Raw genomic sequence first — 19591 nt, forward strand, 5'->3', positions numbered from 1 at the left:
GCCTCATACCTTCATAGTTTCCTTTATTTAGATTCAGGACCCTGGTCTCGGAATCAACTTTCTCAATGTCCATCATAATGAATAATTGCATCATGTTATCATGATTCACGATATGTCCTAAATAAGTGACCTTGGCCTTGTCAAACTCACTTTTTACCAGGTATGACAAGGTTAGCATTGGTCAGCCTGTCAAACAGAGCTTTCTATTGACATGACACAATCACTCCAAGTATCGCTGTGCATCAAAAGGCCATCATGTACACAACACAATTACTCAACATGGTAATTACTTGATTGGTTAATCTTTGAAATGTAGTCGGTGCATTTTTCAACCAAATGACATGACTTTACATTGAAACAGACCATCTGGTATCACAAAAACAGAAATTTCTTTGGCTTGGTTGGACAAGGGCAATATCCCGAAAGCAAATCAATCTTGCTAACAAAGGCAAAGTTCCCCACCCTATCAATAAAATCCTCAAGCCTTGGGATTGGATAGGAGTCCGTTTTAGTTACTACATTAAGTTTTTGGAAATCAATGCAGAATCTTTGAGAATCATCTGTTTTGTTCTAAAACAACAGAAGAACTCCAACTACTTTGGGTTCAATTATATCATTTATTTAACATGTATTGAACCTCCTCCCTGACTTGGCCAATTTGCTGGAATTGCGTCTGTATGGGTTTTGTTTAATTGGTTTGCCTTCCCAACATCAACTTCATGCACAGCTAGAGAAGTACGACCTGGCTTATCTGCACATACAGGCTCATGCTCCCTCAATAGGTCAGCTATTTCTTTCCTCTATTGCTCAGGTAGATTGTGTAGCACCTCATCCGGACCCTCCAACACTACTGTGTTCGCCAGCTTCACTGCAGGAGGCGCAATCTGAGAACTCTCAGCCTCAGACTCATCATCTGGTTTCGCACATGCACCAGCATCACCGTCTACATTCTCTAACATCTGTGCTACACCTATTGGCTAACTATACACACGGTCATAGTACCTCTTCACTTTATTCACATGACACACCCTTTGATACTTTCGTCTGTCTGGGATACTAACTAAATAGTTCACCTCACTGAGTTTCTTTTGGTACACTAAACCTAACTTTCAATGGGTCGCCAGGCAAAGGCAACAAGACTCGTAGCTTATCGCTGGGTTGAAAACTATGTGCCTTAACTGTTCTATCTGCTTGGGTTTTCATCACCTGCTAAGAAACCCTTCAGATATTCTCTGGTTACCGCACAAGCCTTTGAGAGCCTTTCTCAGAACTTTGACACATAATCCAGGAGGGTAGTTTCCTCCTCCTGAGTGACAAATCGCTTCTTAATGAGTTCAAGGGACACCTAACCTCATGCCCAGAGACTAATTCAAAAGGACTGAAACCAGTAGGTGTGTCCCTAGTTGAGAATAACAAGAATAATGTCGCTTTATCCCAATCCTTGGGATTCTCAAGACAATAGGCCCCAAATCATACTTCTTAAGTTTTGGTGATACCTCTCCAAAGCCCCTTCGGACTGCAGGTGATAAGCAGACGACTTGACCTTCGAGTCATAGAGTTGTACAGCATAGAAACAGGCCCTTCGTCCATGCCGACCATAATGCCTATCTATACTAATCCCACCTGCCTGCATTAATTCCATATCCCCCTATGCCTTGCTTACTCAAGTACCTCTCCAGATGCCTCTTAAATGTTGATACTGTTCCTGCCTCCACCACCTCCTCAGGCAGCTCATTCCAGATACCCACTATTCTTTGTGTGAAACATTTACCCCATGAACCCCTTAAAACGTCCTCCCTCTCACCTTAAATCTATGCCCTCTAGTTTTAGTCACCCCTACCATGGGAAACAGAATCTGGCTATCTACCCTATCTATGCCTCTCATAATTTTATATACCTCTATCATGTCCCCTCTCAGCCTCCTTCGCTCCAGGGAAAACAGACCCAGCCTACCCAATTTCTCTTTGTAACTCAAGTCCTCCTTGTGAATCTTTTCCGCACCCTCTCCAGCTTAATCACATCATTGCTGTAGCGCGGCGACCAGAACTGCACACAGTACTCCAAATGCGGCCTAACCAACATTATGTACAACTGTGGCAATGACGTCCCAACTCTTGTACTCAATGCCTCAGCCGATGAAGGCAAGCATGCCATACATCTTCTTCACCACCCTGTCTACCTGTGTTGCCACTTTCAGGAACTATGTACTTTCACAGCAAAGTCTCTCTGCTCAAGAACACTCCCCAGGGCCCTGCCATTCACTGTATATGTCCTGCCCTGGTTTAACTTCCCAAAATACATCACTTCGCACTTGTCTGATTGGCAAATTCCATTTGCCAATCCCTTGCCCACTTTCCCAGTTTATCTATATCCTGTTGGAAGCTTAGACAACCTTCTCCACTGTCCACTATACCACCAATTTTGGTGTCATCTGCAAACTTACTAATCATGCCCCCGAACATTCACATCCAACTCATTACTATATATGACAAACAACAGAGGGCCCAGCACCGATCCCTGCGGCACACCACTGGTTACCGGCCTACAATCGGAAAAACAACCCTCCACTACCATCAAGCCAATTTTGTATCCAATTTGCTAGCAAACACTGGATCCCATGTCTTCGAACCTTCTGGACCAGCCTACCATGCGGGACCTTGTCAAAGGCCTTGCTAAAGTCCATGTAGACAACGTCCATCGCCCTGCCCTCATCAATCCTCTTGGTCACCTCCTCCAAAAACTCAATCAAATTCGTGAGTCATGATTTCCCACGCACAAAGCCATGCTGACGATCTCTAATCAGACCATGCCTTTCCAAATGTATATAAATCCTGTCTCTCAGAATCCCTTCCAATAACTTTCCCACCACTGATGTAAGGCTCATCGGCCTATAGTTCCCTGGCTTATCCTTGCTGCCCTTCTTAAATAAAGGCACAACATTAGCTATCCTCCAGTCTTCCGGTACCTCACTCATGGCTAACTATGATACAAAAATCTCTGCCGGGGCCCCAGCAATCTCCTCCCTTGCTTCCCATAGTATCCGAGGATACACCTGGTCTGGGCCTGGGGATTTATCCACCTTAATGCTCTTCAAAACCTCCAACACCTCCTCCTTTGTAATGTTGATATGCTCCAGGATATCACTGTTCCCTCCCTTGAACTCACTAGCTTCCATGACCTTCTCCATGGTAAATACGGACGAGAGATATTCATTTAAGACCTCGCCCATTTCCCGTCGCTCCACACATCGATTGCCACACTGATCCTTAAGGGGACTTCCTCTCTCCCTGGCTACCCTTTTACTCTTAATATACTTATAGAATCTTTTAGGATTCTCCTTTATCTTATCTGCCAGGGAAATCTCATGGCCCCTTTTCGCCCTCCTAATTTCCTTCTCAAGTGTAGTCCTACATCCCCTATACTCAAGGGACTTGCTTGATCCCAGTTGCCTATACGTGACATATGCCTTCTCCTTTGTCCAGACCAAACCCTCAATATCCCTCGTCAACCAAGACTCCCCAAACTTGCCAGCCTTGCACTTCCATCCAACAGGAACATGCCGGCCCTGAACACTTCCTATCTCACTTTTAAAAGCCTCCCACTTGCCAGACGTCCCTTTACCTGTAAACAGCCTCTCCTATTCGACTTTTGAGAGTTCCTGTCTGATGTCATCGAAATTAGCCTTCCCCCAATTTAGGACTTCAACCTGAGGACCAGTCCTATCCTTTTCCATAACTATCTTGAAGCTAATCGAGTTATGGTCACTGGTCCCAAAGTGCTCCCCCACTGACACATCAGCCACCTGCCCATCCTCATTTCCTGAGGATGTCGAGTGTAGCCTCTTCTCTTGTAGGGCCATCCACATACTGCTGCAGAAAACTCTCCTGGACACATTGAACAAATTCTTCCCCATCTGATCCCTCAGCACTAAGGCAGTCCCAGTCAATATTAGGGAAGTTAAAATCACCTATTACAACCCTATAATTCCTACACCTATCTGTGATTTCCCTACATCTATGCTCCTCCACTTCCCTCTGACTATTAGGGGACCTATAGTATAATCCCATCAAAGTGATCACCCTTTTCTTATTTCTAAGTTCTACCCATATGGCCTCGCTGGACATTCCCCCCGGGATATCCTCTCTAAGTACTGCCGTGATGTCCTCCCTAATCAATACTGCAACTCCCCCTCCTCTCTTACCTCCACCTCTGTCACGCCGGAAGCATCGGTACCCCATAACATTGATCTGCCAGTCCTGCCCATCCCTCAACCATGTTTCCGAAATAGCTATGATATCACAATCCCATGTACCAATCCACACTCATCTGTTCATCTGCCTTACCTGTAAGGCTTCTTGCATTAAAGTAAATGCAATTTACCCTATCAGACCTTCCACACTCCCTGTCCTGCCCCTGCCCGGCCTGCTTACTGGACTTGCTTGCTTTAACCTCTACATTTGCCTCAACTATCTCATCGAAGAGACAACTACTTTGGGTCCCACCCCCCTACAAGACTAGTTTAAACCCTCCCAAGTAGTACTAGCAAACCTCCCCGCAAGGATATTGGTCCCCTTCCAGTTTAGATGCAACCCGTCCTTCTTGCACCAGAAGAGATCTGAATGATCCAAGTAGCTGAAGCCCTCCCGCCTACACCAGCTCTTCAGCCATGCATTCATTCGCCTTATCCTCCTATTCCTCCCCTCACTAACACGTGGCACAGTGAGTATTCCTGAAATTACAACCCTAGAGGTCCTGCTTTTTAACCTTCTGCCTAACTCCCTATATTCACTTTGCAGGACCTCATCTCTCTCCCTTCCTATGTTGTTAGTACCAATATGGACCACGACCTCTGGCTGCTCACCCTCCCCTTTCAGAATGTTCTGCAGCCGCTCCGAGACATCCTTGACCCGAGCACCAGGGAGGCAACATACCATCCTGGAATCTCTTCTGCGGCCACAGAAACACCTATCTGCACCCCTTACGACAGGATCCCCTATCACTAGAGCTCTTCCACCCCTTTTCCTCCTCTGCTGTGCAGCAGAGCCCTCCGTTGTGCCATGAACTTGGCTGTTGCTGCTTTCCCCTGAGAGGTCATCCGCCCCAACAGTATCCAAAGCGGTATATCTGTTTGAGAGGGGGCTGGCCACAGGCGACTCCTGCACTACCTGCCTGCGCCTACTATTCCGTCTGGTGGTCACCCATCTCTTTTCTGCCTGAGCAGCCATTACCTGCGGTGTGACCACCTCACTAAACGTGCTATCCACAACGTCCGCAGCTCCAGCTCCGTAATGCGGGTAGGCAGTAGCTGCAGCTGGATACACTTCCTGCACAAATGGTCATCAGGGACACTGGAAGCATCCCTGATTTCCCACATAGCGCAGGAGGAGCACTTCACGGGGCTGAGCTCTCCGGTCATGACTTACCCTTAGATTAATTAGTTCCTCCCTTAATTAAAAAATTCTGATTACACTAGGGGCCTTGTTCTACCCACTCCAATCTAAAGTCCTTAAAAAAAAACACTTCAGTAGTACTCATCTTATCACCAGAAGTTTTTTTTCAACAAAAAACTTTCCGCTTATTTTTTTTAAAGATATTTAAATGCACAAACAACAGTGACTCACCAACCAATCACCTTGCAGCTCTCCTCTGACATCACTGTTGGCTTTTTTTTCAAAACTCCAGTGCACTGGAAGAGCTCCCGGAAGGTAAGAGACTGGACCTTGATCCTCGGGCTCGATTTATAGGCTCCACTCTCGGCCTTCTCCTCACAGGTCCGCTCCGCTCCCGGAAGGTAAGAGACTGGGCCTCGATCCTCGGGCTTGATTTATAGGCTCCTCTCTTGGCGTTCTCCTCATAGGTCCGCTCCGTTCCTCTCCGATCCGCTCCCGGAAGGTAAGAGAATGGGCCTCGATCCTTGGGCTCGATTTATAGGCTCCGCTCTTGGCGTTCTCTCCACAAATCCGCTCCGTTCCTCTCCGCTCCGCTCCCGGACGGTAAGAGACTGGGCCTCGATCCTCGGGCTCGATTTATGGGCTCCGCTCTTGGCGTTCTCCTTACAGATCCGCTCCCTTCCTCTCCGTTCCGCTCCCGGAAGGGAGCACTCCTAAATTACAAATGATCTCCTGAAATACACCTGACATGAAATTTGAGCCCTGGTTAGACTGAACTTCTTTTGGCAACCCACACCTAGTGAAAAACCGGACCAATTCCTCATCACAACTTTCGCTGCAATCTTCTTCAATGGTACTGCCTCTGAAAATTGAGTGCACAAATCCATGATGGTCAGGAAATACCTATGAAACGACGCAGTCTGAAGCAAGGGTCCAACACAATCCACAAGAGCCCTGCTAAATCGTTCATCAAATGCAGGTATCAGTATTAATGGAGCTGGTTTAATCGAAGGCTGTGGCTTCCCAACCATCTGATGTATGACATGTCTTACAAAGTCAACCACATTCTTATGCATCTTCGACCAGTAAAAATGCACCATTACCCTCGCCTGGGTCTTCCAACTACACAAATAATCTGCGACTGGAATCGAATGGGCAATTCTCAAAATTTCACTGCGTTAGCAAGGAGGGACAACAATTTGATCGACTACAGCCCAATGCTCATCAGCAGGCCTCTGGGGAGGTCTCCCATTCCTCATCAAAATGTCATTTTTGACATAATAACATTCAGGGATCTTATAAGCCTCTGCCTCAGAACATGCTGTCTGAGGCAAACTCCTCAAATCACGGTCTGCCTGTTGTGCCTCAACCCAGGAAGATCTGCTGAACAATTCACCATTGTTAGCCTTGTTAGCCTTAACACTAACATCCCCATCCAAATCCTTGAAAAAAGTTTCAGTCACTCAAACATTCAAATTGTCCTGCGCAACAACTGAATCCATTTCATCTTGTTTAACCTATTGAGCCTGGGACCGAGTCACAATACAATCGGGAATAGTCCGGGAAAGTCTTCCTGCAAATCCTCAGTTTCCGCAGCCTCAGCTGGCTTCCCGGAAGCCACTGGAGACACCAAGACCTTATCCCCAGCCAAGTCATTTCCAAAAAATTCACACCATCAGTAGGCAAACTAGGAACGACACCAACAGCAACAGGGCCAGTGGCAAATGGAATTCAATTTAGAGAATCGTGAGGTAATACATTTGGGGAGGACAAACAATACTGAATCACAGAATAATACAGTGCAGAAGAGGCCCTTCGGCCCATCGAGTCTGCACCGATGCATTAAAACACCTGACCTGTCTACTTAATCCCATTTGCCAGCACTTGGCCCATAGCCATGAATATTATGACGTGCCAAGTGCTCATCCAGGTACTTTTTAAAGGATGTGAGGCAACCTGCCTCTACCAACCCCTCCCAGGCAGGGCACTCCAGACCGTCACCACCCTCTGGGTAAAAAAGTTCTTCCTCAAATCCCCCTTAAACCTCCCGCCCCTCACCTTAAACCTGTGACCCCTCGTAACTGACCCTTCAACTAAGGGGAACAGCTGCTCCCTATCCACCCTGTCCATGCCCCTCATAATCTTGTACACCTCGATCAGGTCACCCCTCAGTCTTCTCTGCTCCAACGAAAACAACCCGAGCCTATCGAACCTCTCTTCATAGCTTAAATGTTCCATCCCAGGCAACATTCTGGTGAATCGCCTCTGCACCCCCTCCAATGCAATCACAACCTTCCTATAATGTGGCAACCAGAATCACACACAGTACTCCAGCTGTGGCCTTACCAAAGTTCTGTACAACTCCAACATGACCTCCCTGCTTTTGTAATCTATGCCTTGATTGATAAAGGCAAGTTCCCATCTGCCTTTTTCACCACCCTATTAATCTGCCCTTCTGCCTTGAGATCTATGGACAAACACGCCAAGGTCCCTTTGTTCCTCAGAACTTCCCAGTGTCAGGCCATTCATTGAATACTTCTGTGTCACATTACTCCTTCCAAAGTGTATCACCTCACAATTTTCAGTGTTAAATTCCATCTGCCACTTTTCTGCCCATTTGACCATCCCGTCTATATCTTCCTGTAACCTAAGACACTCCACCTTTGTGTCATCCGCGAAATTACTGATCATATCCCCCACATAGCCATCTATGTCGTTTATATAAATGACAAACAATAGGGGACCCAGCACAGATATCTGTGGTACGCCACTGGACACTGGCTTCCAGTCACTAAAATAGCCGTCTGTCATCACTCTCTGTCTCCTTCAGCTGAGCTAATTTTGAATCCACCTTATCAAATTACCTTGTATCCCATGTGCATTTGCTTTCTTGATAAATCTCCCATGTGGGACCTTGTCAAAGGCTTTGCTGAAATCCATGTAAACTACATCAACTGCACTACCCTCATCTACACACTTGGTCACATGCTCAAAAAATTCAATCAAATTTGTTAGGCATGACCTCCCTCTAACAAAGCCATGCTGACTATTCCTAATCAAATTTTGCCTCTCCAAGTGGAGATAGATTCTCTCCTTCAGAATTTTCTCCAATAATTTCCCTACCACTGACGTGAGACTCACTGGTCTGTAGTTCCCTGGCTTATCTCTACAACCTTTCTTAAATAGTGGGACCACATTAGCTGTTCTCCAGTCCTCTGGCACCTCCCCCGTGGCCAGAGAGGAATTAAAAATCAGGGTCAGAGCCCCTGCAATCTCCACCCTCGCCTCCCACAGCATCCTGGGACACAAATCGTCCAGACCTGGAGATTTGTCCACTTTTTAGCCTTCCAATACCTTGTTACTCCCTATGACCCTATGAGTTCAATAATTTCAGAGCATGATGGGCCCCCCATTTTACTTTTATTTTTAGTTATTTTTTATTTTTTACATTTTTTACAATTTTTTTCTTTTGTTCATTTCATTTCATTGTAGTTTGTTCAGTTTGCTTACCCGCTGGTTTTTTTCATGTTTGTACTTGCTGCTGTTCAAACTTCAATTCGTTAACACCCTATCTGTACTAATGCTTTGTCTTTCAACACACCATTAACATATTGTTTGCCTTTGCTCCATGACCTCTTGGTCAGCTATGTGGCCTTGTCCAATCTACACCTTCTTATTTGTTATCTCTTGCCCCACCCCTGGCTCACTTGCTTATAACCTTTGACATTTCTAATATTTGCTCGTTCCGAAGAAGAATCACTGACCCGAAACGTTAACTCTGCTTCTCTTTCCACAGATGCTGCCAGACCTGCTGAGTGGTTCCAGCATTTCTTGCTTTTATTTCAGATTTCCAGCATCCGCAGTATTTTGCTTTTATTTGAGGATGTTGGCAGGTTTGGAGAATTTTATGAGAAGAATTGGATAGACTGGGGCTGTTTTCTTTGGAACACGTGAACTAAAAATCAACATTAACTAAACAGTACTTAGCTAAAACTAATACACTAAATTACAGAAAAAGATATTTCCCAATAACTTATCAACACACTCGAAAACCCCATACCACATTTATACATCACAATGTGCTCATCGAAAAGGTATCCGTGCAGTTAAAAGTCCCAACCGGTCCCAGTGGGTTGGATTGCCCAGTCTCCTTCTCAAAGCTGACATCCTCTTCCAAGTACATTCAACTGCACTTTCGTGAATAAAGCAATCTCTGGTGACCCCGTTGGTCTTTTTTTTTATTCATTCATGGGATGTGGGCATCACTGGCTTTGCCAGCATTTATTGCCCATCCATAATTGCCCTTGAGAAGGTGGTGGTGAGCTGCCTTCTTGAACCGCTGCAGTCCATGTGAGGTAGGTACACCCACAGTGCTGTGAGGAAGGGAGTTCCAGGATTTTGACCCAGTGACAGTGAACGAACGGCAATATAGTTCCAAGTCAGGATGGTGTGTGACTTGGACGGGAACTTGCAGGTGGTGATGTTCTCCTCCACAAACCTTGAGCCTTTGAATAGGGTTCAAATCTTTGCAGCTTTTTACTGTATTGGTGATCTGAGAGATACTGTTTCCCAGCAAATAGCGCACTAGCCTCTCCCACTTTCCCTTTAGGCTGCACAACTGACTGCTGGCCTTTGTGTCTTCCTTTCAGCCCCAGACCTAGGAAAGCCTCTCGAATCTATTCAGATCAGAAGCCAATAGTCATTTTCCTTTGACAGTTCTCAGAGACCATACGTTTCACCATAGCAAAACCACCTGGACCTTCCTCTGTTTCCTTCGTTATAAATTGCAACTCAAATCTGCATTTTAGAGCCCTTAGCTCCCTCTTACAATCTGAGAGTCTGGGGAAGCAAAAGCAATTGTCCATTAGGTGTTACAACCTGGCACCCTGCCACTCTTTGACATGAGTGCCTTGTTGCCATGGCAACCAAGATCCCTGGCTTATCTCAGGGCAAATTTTGTGTGAGGTCACATGTTTCCTCCAAATGTCCATTTTACACTGCATTAAAGATCACAGTTTTAAAACATAACCATACGATCAAGTCCAGTGTTCATAACATTCGGCTGGCACAGACAGGACCACAGGCATGCTAAACAACAGAAGCAGCACACGACAGACAGAGCTCAGGGATCCCATAACCAACGGATCAGATCAAAGCTCTGCAGTCCTTCAGCATCCAGTCGCGTATAATGGTGGACAATTAAGCAACTAACCAGAGGAGGGGGGGTCCGCAAATATTCCTATCTGCAATAATGGCAGAGCTCAGCATGTGAGTGCAAAAGGCAAGGCTGAAGCATTTGCAACCATCTTCAACCAAAATTACTCATTGAATGATCCATTTCAGCTTCCTCCTGAGGTCCCCAACAAAGTGGAAAGTTGGTCCCCATTCGTCTGCATGATTGCAGCTCCAAAAACACTCAAGACACTTGACACTATTCAGGAGAAACAGCCCGTTATCTGAAACATGCACTCCGTCCCTCATTGTTACCATGTGATAACGCATTAGTCAGGGGTGTATTGGAGTACTCTCCACTTGCCAGATGATTGCAGCTCCCAAACTGCTCAAGAAGTTCAACACTATACAGAACAACGCAGCACACTTGATCGGCATCCCGCCATAAATTTTCACTCTCTCCAGCACCATAGCCAACGTAGATGCAGTGTGAAAAATCTGCAAGATGAACAGCAGCAACTCACCAAGGCTTCTTTGACAGCACCTTCCAAACCCAAAACTTCTAACACCAAGAAGACAAGGGAAGCCGGTGCATGGGAACACCACCACCACCAAATTCCTCTCCAAGTCACAGACACCAGCCTGATACTTGGATATATATCACCATCGCCTTATCATTGCTCAGTCAATATCCTGGAACTCCCAACCTAACAACACTGTGGGAGCACTTTCACCATATGGACTGCATCAGAAGAAGGCTCACCACCAACCTCACAAGCACTCTACCATTACCATCAAGCCAGGAGACCAACCCTGGTTCAATGAAGAGTGCAGGAGGGCATGCCAGGAGCAGCACCAGGCATACCTCAAAATAAGGTGTCAACCTGGTGAAGCTACAACCCAGGACTACTTGCATGCCAAACTGCGTAAGCAGCATGCGATAGACAGAGCTAAGCAATCCCATAACCAACGGATCAGATCTAAGCTCTGCAGTCCTGCCACATCCAGCCGTGAATGGTGGTGGACAATTAAACAACTAACTGGAGGAGGTGGCTCCACAAATATCCCCATCCTCAATGATGGGGCAGCCCAGCACATCAGCGCGAAAGATAAGGCTGAAGCATTTGCAACAATCTTCAGCCAGAAGAGCCGAGTTGATGATCCATCTCGGCCTCCTCCTGAAGTCCCCAGCTTCACAGATGCCAGACTTCAGCCAATTCAAATCACTCCGCGTGATATCAAGAAACGACTGAAGGCACTGGATACTGCAAAAGCTATGGGCCCTGACAATATTCCGGCAATAGTACTGAAGACCTGTGCTTCAGAACTTGCCGCGCCCCTAGCCAAGCTGTTCCAGTACAGCTACAACACTGGAATCTACCCTGCAATGTGGAAAATGGCCCAGGTATGTCCTGTACACAAAAAGCAGGACAAGTCCAACCTGGCCAATTACCGCCCCATCAGCCTCCTCTCAATCATCAGTAAAGTGATGGAAGGTGTCATCAACAGTGCTATCAAGCAGCACTTGCTTAGCAATAACCTGCTCAGTGACGCTCAGTTTGGGTTCCAACAGGGCCACTCAGCTCCTGACCTCATTACAGCCTTGGTTTAAACATGGACAAAAGAGCTGAACTCAAGAGAAGAGGTGAGAGTGACTGCTCTTGACATCAAGGCAGCATTTGACCAAGTATGGCATCAAAGAGCCCTAGCAAAACTGAGGTCAATGGGAATCAGGGGGAAAACCCTCCGCTGGCTGGAGTCATACCTAGAGCAAAGTAAGATGGTTGTGGTTGTTGGAGGTCAATCATCTGAGTTTATTTATTTTTTTTTACTTTTTATTTAGAGATACAGCACTGAAACAGGCCCTTCGGCCCACCGAGTCTGTGCCGACCATCAACCACCCATTTAAGCTAATTCCATATTCCTACCACATCCCCACCTGTCCCTATATTTCCCTACCACCTACCTATCCTAGGGGCAATTTATAATGGCCAATTTACCTATCAACCTGCAAGTCTTTGGCATGTGGGAGGAAACCGGAGCACCCGGAGGAAACCAACGCAGACACAGGGAGAACTTGCAAACTCCACACAGGCAGTACCCAGAATTGAACCCGGGTCGCTGGAGCTGTGAGGCTGCGGTGCTAACCACTGCGCCACTGTGCCGCCCATCCAGTTCCAGGACATCACTGCAGGAGTTGCTCAGGATAGTGTCCTAGGCCCAACCATCTTCAGCTGCTTTATCAATGACCTTCCTTCAATCATAAGGTCAGAAGTAGGGATGTTCGCTGATGATTGCACAACGTTCAGCACCATTCGTGACTCCTCAGATACTGAAGCAGTCCGTGTAGAAATGCAGCAAGACCTGGACAATATCCAGGCTTGGGCTGATAAGTGGCAAGTAACATTCGCGCCACACAAGTGCCAGGCAATGACCATCTCCAACAAGAGAGAATCTAACCACCTCCCCTTGACATTCAACGGGATTACCATCGCTGAATCCCCCACGATCAACATCCTAGGGGCTACCACTGACCGGAAACTGAACTGGAGTAGCCATATAAATAGCGTGGCTACAAGAGCAGGTCAGAGGTTAGGAATCCTGTGGCAAGTAACTCACCTCCTGACTTCACAAAGCCTGTCCACCATCTACAAGGCACAAGTCAGGAGTGTGATGGAATACTCTCCACTTGCCTGGATGGGTGCAGCTCGTCCTGCACTCAAGAAGCTAGACACCATCCAGGACAAAGCAATCCGCTTGATTGGCACCCCATCTACAAACATTCACTCCCTCCACCACCGACGCACAGTAGCACAGTGTGTACCATCTACAAGATGCACTGCAGCAATGCACCACGGCTCCTTAGACAGCACCTTCCAAACCCGCGACCTCTACCAACTAGAAGGACAAAGGCAGAAAATACATGGGAATACCGCACACCATCCTGACTTGGAACTATATCGCCGTTCCTTCACTGTCGCTGAGTCAAAATCCTGGAACTCCCTTCCTAACAGCACTGTGGGTGTACCTACCCCAAATGGACTGCAGCGGTTCAAGGAGGCAGCTCAGCACCACCTTCTCAAGGGAAATTAGGGATGGGCAATAAATGCTGGCATAGCCAGTGACACCCACATCCCATAAATGAATTTAAAAAAAACATATAGGGGTGGGCAATAAATGTTGACCTACTCAACTACACTCATCCTGTGACTGAATAAATTTAAAAAATATGTACTGATGTTCCTTCATTGTCACTGAGTCAAAATCCTGGAACCACACACCTAACAGCATTATGGAAGCAGCTTTACCACACAGTGTAAAACGATTAAAGATAGTCCACCTTGCCAAGAGGAATTAAGAGTAGGCAATAAATAAAGTCCAGCCTCACATAACAAGAATTAAATTTGTTATAACTTCTCCCAACTGGATTGATTTCCACAAGTACAGAATGCCACTGATGCTACCCATGTGGATTTAAGGGCCTTTGCTCAATGCAATCAACTTCATCAAAGTTGGGACTCCACTCAGATCTTCCACTTCTCACCTGTTGCCCCGCCCCAACCCCCCTTTAGTACCCAAGATGCTGCCTCCTCTCCTGATGACCGAGTCTACCTCTGCACAAGTGTTAGTGAAGCAGTTTTTGTCAGGGTCCTCACAAACTCCAAAACCCACAGGATGTTGGCCATGAGCAGCTCAGCACTCAGACCACGGATCTGAACAGTCTGCCTCGAACTCTGCTCAGGGATTGCCCATGTAGCAGTTGTAGGAAGAGTAAAGCTTTGTAGTTGCACAAGGGTATGCACATAGATGTGTGAGAAAGTCTTGTTCTGTTAAATTTCTTTTCTTTAGTTATTGCTTGTCTTGTCCATTCTTAGGTACTGGGTGCCAAGTCGTTTTTTAATTTAATTGACGATGAATGCAAAGACATGTGTTGGTGGGGACCAATGGCTGTTTGCAGGACTGCTTTGTGTCAGTGGCATTGAGATGTGGGGTTCACTTGTGCAATCTCAGTCAATCTTGAATTAATAATTGCATCCATGACATACCAGGCAGCAATGTCAACAACTCGGAGTGCATTGCCATTATTATATTCCGCCTTCTCATCTTCCTTCTCCTCTTCTAGCAGCCTGCAAATGTCTGCCACCACCTGATTTGACAATCTGAGTTTCTTGAGACAGTGCTGTTCAGTCATGTCAAGGAATTGAGCCTCTACCTGTAAATCATTTTGCTGCTGACTGCTCTGTTGCCCACCTTGCTGCTCCCCTCTCTCCTGAGCAGCTACAGATCTGTAACTGGCAGGTTTCTGGTGCTGATGCTGTTACTGGTCTTATTGTTCCTTATCTGAGGTCCAATGTAAGGCAGCCAAGGGACCACCCCGTCCTGATGTGAAAGAACAAACCTCCAAAGTGCAGAAAGTAAACTCCCAGTAAAAGTTCTGTGTCCACCCTTTCCCACGAGCAGGTAAGGAAACAGTTGTCAGTACTGAGTATTTATTGCCATAGTTCCTTGAAATGGACTGAACCCCTGAATTGCTGCCTGTTATCTCACCTTGCTTTCACTGGTGATTTTCAGGAATCCCAGGAAACCCATGGTCCTGACAGTAAAGTCAAAAGTCTACGTTAATATCATGCTAAATGCAAGATTAACATATGTCACAGAGTCAACATGGTTTTGTGAAAGGAAAATCGTGTTTAACTACTTTATTAGAGTCCTTTGAGCAAGTAACAAGCAAGGTGGATAAAGAGGAACCTGTGTACTTAGATTTCCAAAAGGCATTGCCACATCAAAAGTGACTACACAAAATAAGAGTGCATGGTATCGTATTAGGATAAAGGAATGGTTAGCTAACAGGAGGCAGAGAGTAGGGATAAATTGGTCTTTTTCTGGTTGGCAAGCTGCAATTATCGAAGTGCCACAGGGATCAGCGCTGGGCCTCAACTATTTACAGTCTATATCAATGACTTGGATTAAGGGACCAAATATATGGTAACTACCTTTGCCGGTGATACCAAGATAGGAAGGAAAGTAAGTTGTCAAGAGAGGGTAAAGAGTCTACAGAGGGATATAGATAGATTAAGCGAGTGAGAAAAAATATGGTAGATGGAGTATAATATGGGAAAATGTGAACTTGTCCACTTTGCAAGAATAGAAAAGCTGTATACTATTTAAATGGAGAGAGAGTGCAGAACACGGTGATACAGAGAGATCTGGGTCTTGGTACATGAATCACAAAAAGTTAGTATGCAGATACAGCAAGTGATTAAGAAGGCAAATGGAATGTTGTCATTTATTGCAAGGGGAATACAATATAAAAGTAGGGAAGCTTTACTGCAGTTGTACAGGGCCTTGGTGAGACCACATCTGCAGTACTGTGTACAGTTTTGGTCTAATTATTTGAAAAGGATATAATTGCATTACAGGCAGTTTTAGAGGAGGTTCACCCGTCTAATTCTAGGGATGAAGGACTTATGAAGAAAGGTTGAACAGATTGGGCTTTTACCCCCATTGGAGTTTAGAAGACTAAGAGGTGATCTTATTGGAACATAAGATCCTGAGGGATAGTGGGAAGATGTTACCGTTTGTGGGGAAGACAAGATCTGGGGGACACAGTTTAAAAATAAGAGGTATCCCTTTTAAGACGGAAATGAGGAGAATTTTCTTCTCTCAGAGGGTCTTAAGTCTGTGGAATTCAGTTCCCCAGGAAACAATGGAGGAAGGGACAATGAAATTATTCAAGTCTGAGTTAGATAGATTATTTAATAGACAAGGAAGTCAAGGGTTATGGGGGGCAGACAGGAAAGTGGAATTGAGACCATAATCAGATCAGCCATGATCTTATTGAATGATGGAGCAAGCTTGAAGGACCGAATGGCCTACTTCTGTTCCTATGGGCTGAATTTTACGAGCCCTCTGGCATCGGGGGTGTGACGGGGGAGGCCGATAAAATTCTTCCGGGAGAGGCCCGCCACGACTCCAGACGCCGAGTAGGCCCCATCGCATTTTACCAGTGGCAGTGAGACCTCAGTGAGGTGTCACCCCCGTCGCCAAGTGACGGGGCCTTCAATTGCCTAATAAAACTTATGCAGATACATAATTAACTTACCTGGACGAGGTGGATTCAAAGCGAGACACTGGTGGAAGGAGTTTGATTTTTAGGTTGGGGTTGGGGGGGGAACAGAGTAAACTTATTCCATTGGCTGGGGGGATGAGGGGGAAGCAGTTGAAGGGCAAACGTAATGAGGTTCAGGTGGGAAAGTTCGGGTTGGGAATTAAGCTTATTTTGGATGGGATAGGCCCAAAAACAAAGATTGACGCGGGAGTGGGGGGTGGTGGGAGAGGGTATTCCAGCTCTTATTTAGTTTTTAACACAAATTTAAAACGAACATCCCTTTAAAATTTCAAATGTTACTGCAGGGCTTGAAGCCCTTTAAAAAATGGCATCGGCACCAGATGCCGTTGCCAGGAATTGAGCGGTCGCCCCTCTACGTCATCAGGGGCGGCCGTTCCGCCCCCTCCATTTAAATGAGCCCCAGGGACGGCTGCTGCACGCGGGCAGACCACTGATTTCAAAGTGTGCCGCCGCGACATGCAGCGTGCTAATAAAATTCGGCCCTATGTTCCGATCTTCCTATGTGAAGAGAAAAAAATTGGTGAAGACAAATGTAGGTCACTTACAGTCAGAAACAGGGGAATTTATTATGGGGAGCAAAGAAAAGGCTGACCAACTGAATGCATACTTTGGTTCTGTCTTCACAAAGGAGGACACAAATATCGTACCAGAAATGTTGGGGAACAGGGCTTAGTGAGAGAGAGCAACTGAAGGAAATCATTATTAGCAGAGAAATGGTGTTGGGGAAATTGATGGGATTGAAGGCCAATAAATCCCCAGGGGCTGATGGTATGCATCCCAGTGTACTTAAGGAAGTGGCCCTAGAAATAGTGGATGCATTGGTGGTCATCTTCCAAGAATCTTTCGATTCTGGAACAGTTCCTACAGATTGGAGGGTAGCTAATGTAACCCCACTATGTAAAAAGGGAGGTAGAGCGAAAGCAGGGAATGAAAGACCAGTCAGCCTGATGTCAGTAGTGGGGAAAATTCTCGAGTCCATTATCAAAGATTTTATAGCAGAGCACTTAGAGCATAGTGGTACAATCGGGCAGAGACAGCATGGATTTACGAAAGGAAAATCATGCTTGACGAATCTACTAGAATTCTTCGAGGATCTAACTAGCATAGTTGATGAGGGACAGCCAGTGGATGTGGTTTATTTGGACTTTCAGAAGGATTTCGACAAAGTCCCACATAAAAGATTAGCATGTAAAATTGAAGAACAAAGAACAGTACAGCACAGGAACAGGCCATTCGGCCCTCCAAGCCTGCGCCGTTCATGATGCCTGTCTAAACTAAAACCTTCTGCACTCCAGGGTTCGTATCCCTCTATTCATCCTATTCATGTATTTGTCAGGATGCCTCTTAAACGTCGTTATCGTACCTGCTTCCACCACCTCCCCCAGCAGCAAGTTCCAGGCACTCACCACCCTCTGTGTAAAAAACTTGCCTCGCACATCCCCTCTAAACTTTGCCCCTCGCACCTTAAACTTATGTCCCCTAGTAACTGACTCTTCCACCCTGGGAAAAAGCTTCTGACCATCCACTCTGTCCATGCCGCTTATAACTTTGCAAACCTCTATCAGGTTGCCCCTCCACCTCCATCGTTCCAGTGAAAACAATCCGAGTTTATCCAACCTCTCCTCATAGCTAATACCCTCCAGACCAGGCAACATCCTGGTAAACCTCTTCTGTACCCTCTCCAAAGCGCATGGAATTGGAAGTAATGTATTGCGATGGATAGAAAATTGGTTGGCAGACAGGAAACAAAGAGTAGGGATAAATGGGTCTTTTTCCGAATGTCAGGCAGTGACTAGTGGGGTAGGACCCCAGCTGTTCACAATATATATTAATGATTTAGATGAGGGAACTAAATGTTGTATCTCCAAATTTGCAGATGACACAAAACTGGGTGGGAGGGTGAGTTGTGATGAGGATGCAGAGAGGCTTCAGGGTAATTTGGGCAAGTTGAGTGAGTGGGCTAATGCATGGCCGATGCAGTATAATGTGGATAAATGTGAGGTTATCAACTTTGGTAGCAAAAACAGGAAGGCAGATTATTATCTGAACGGCTATAAACTGAGAGAGGGGAATATGCAGCGAGACCTGGGTGTTCTCGTACACCAGTCACTGAAGGTAAGCTTGCAGGTGTAACAGGCGGTAAAAAAGGCAAATGGTATGTTGGCCTTCATAGTGAGAGGATTCAAGTACAGAAGCAGGGATGTCTTGATGCAATTATACAGGGCCTTGGTGAGGCCACACCTGGAATATTGTGTGCAGTTTTGGTCTCCTTATCTGAGGAAGGATGTTCTTGCTATAGAAAGAGTGCAGCGAAGGTTTACCAGACTGATTCCTGGGATGGCGGGACTGACATATGAGGAGAGATTGAGTTGGTTACGATTATATTAGCTGGAGTTCAGAAGAGTGAGGGGGGATGTCATAGAAACCTCTAAAATTCTAACAGGACTTGACAGAGTAGATGCAGGAAGGATGTTCCCAATGGTGGGGGAGTCCAGAACCAGGGGTCATAGTCTAAGGATACGGGATAAACCATTCAGGACAAAGATGAGGAGAAATTTCTTCACCCAGAGAGTGGTGGGTCTGTGGAATTCGCTACCACAGAAAGCAGTAGAGGCCAAAACATTATATGTTTTCAAGAAGTAGTTAGATATCGCTCTTGGGTCGAAAGGGATCAAAGGGTATGGGGCGAAAGCGGGAACAGGTTACTAAGTTGGTTGATCATCCGTGGTCATAATGAATGGAGGAGCAGGGTCGAAGGGCCGAATGGCCTACTCCTGCTCCTATTTTCTGTGTTTCTATGTTCCCATGTTAATTTGTAACCCACCGCTCCCAAGGGAGTTTCACACATCCAGCCTGGCACGCTGGATTGAAATGGAGAAGTTAGTGCATTGGAGCTGCC

The 19591-nt window shown here is 46.1% G+C and overlaps 1 protein-coding gene across 1 annotated transcript in view; it reads right to left on the bottom strand.

Moving 5' to 3' along the window:
* The window catches only part of LOC137367179 (dynein axonemal heavy chain 8-like), a 2062041-nt gene that overhangs the window by 1825552 nt on the left and 216898 nt on the right, over positions 1 to 19591 (bottom strand). The window lies entirely within an intron of this gene.

This window comes from Heterodontus francisci, chromosome 3, assembly GCF_036365525.1.
Source record: "Heterodontus francisci isolate sHetFra1 chromosome 3, sHetFra1.hap1, whole genome shotgun sequence".
NCBI classification, from domain to species: Eukaryota; Metazoa; Chordata; class Chondrichthyes; order Heterodontiformes; family Heterodontidae; genus Heterodontus; species Heterodontus francisci.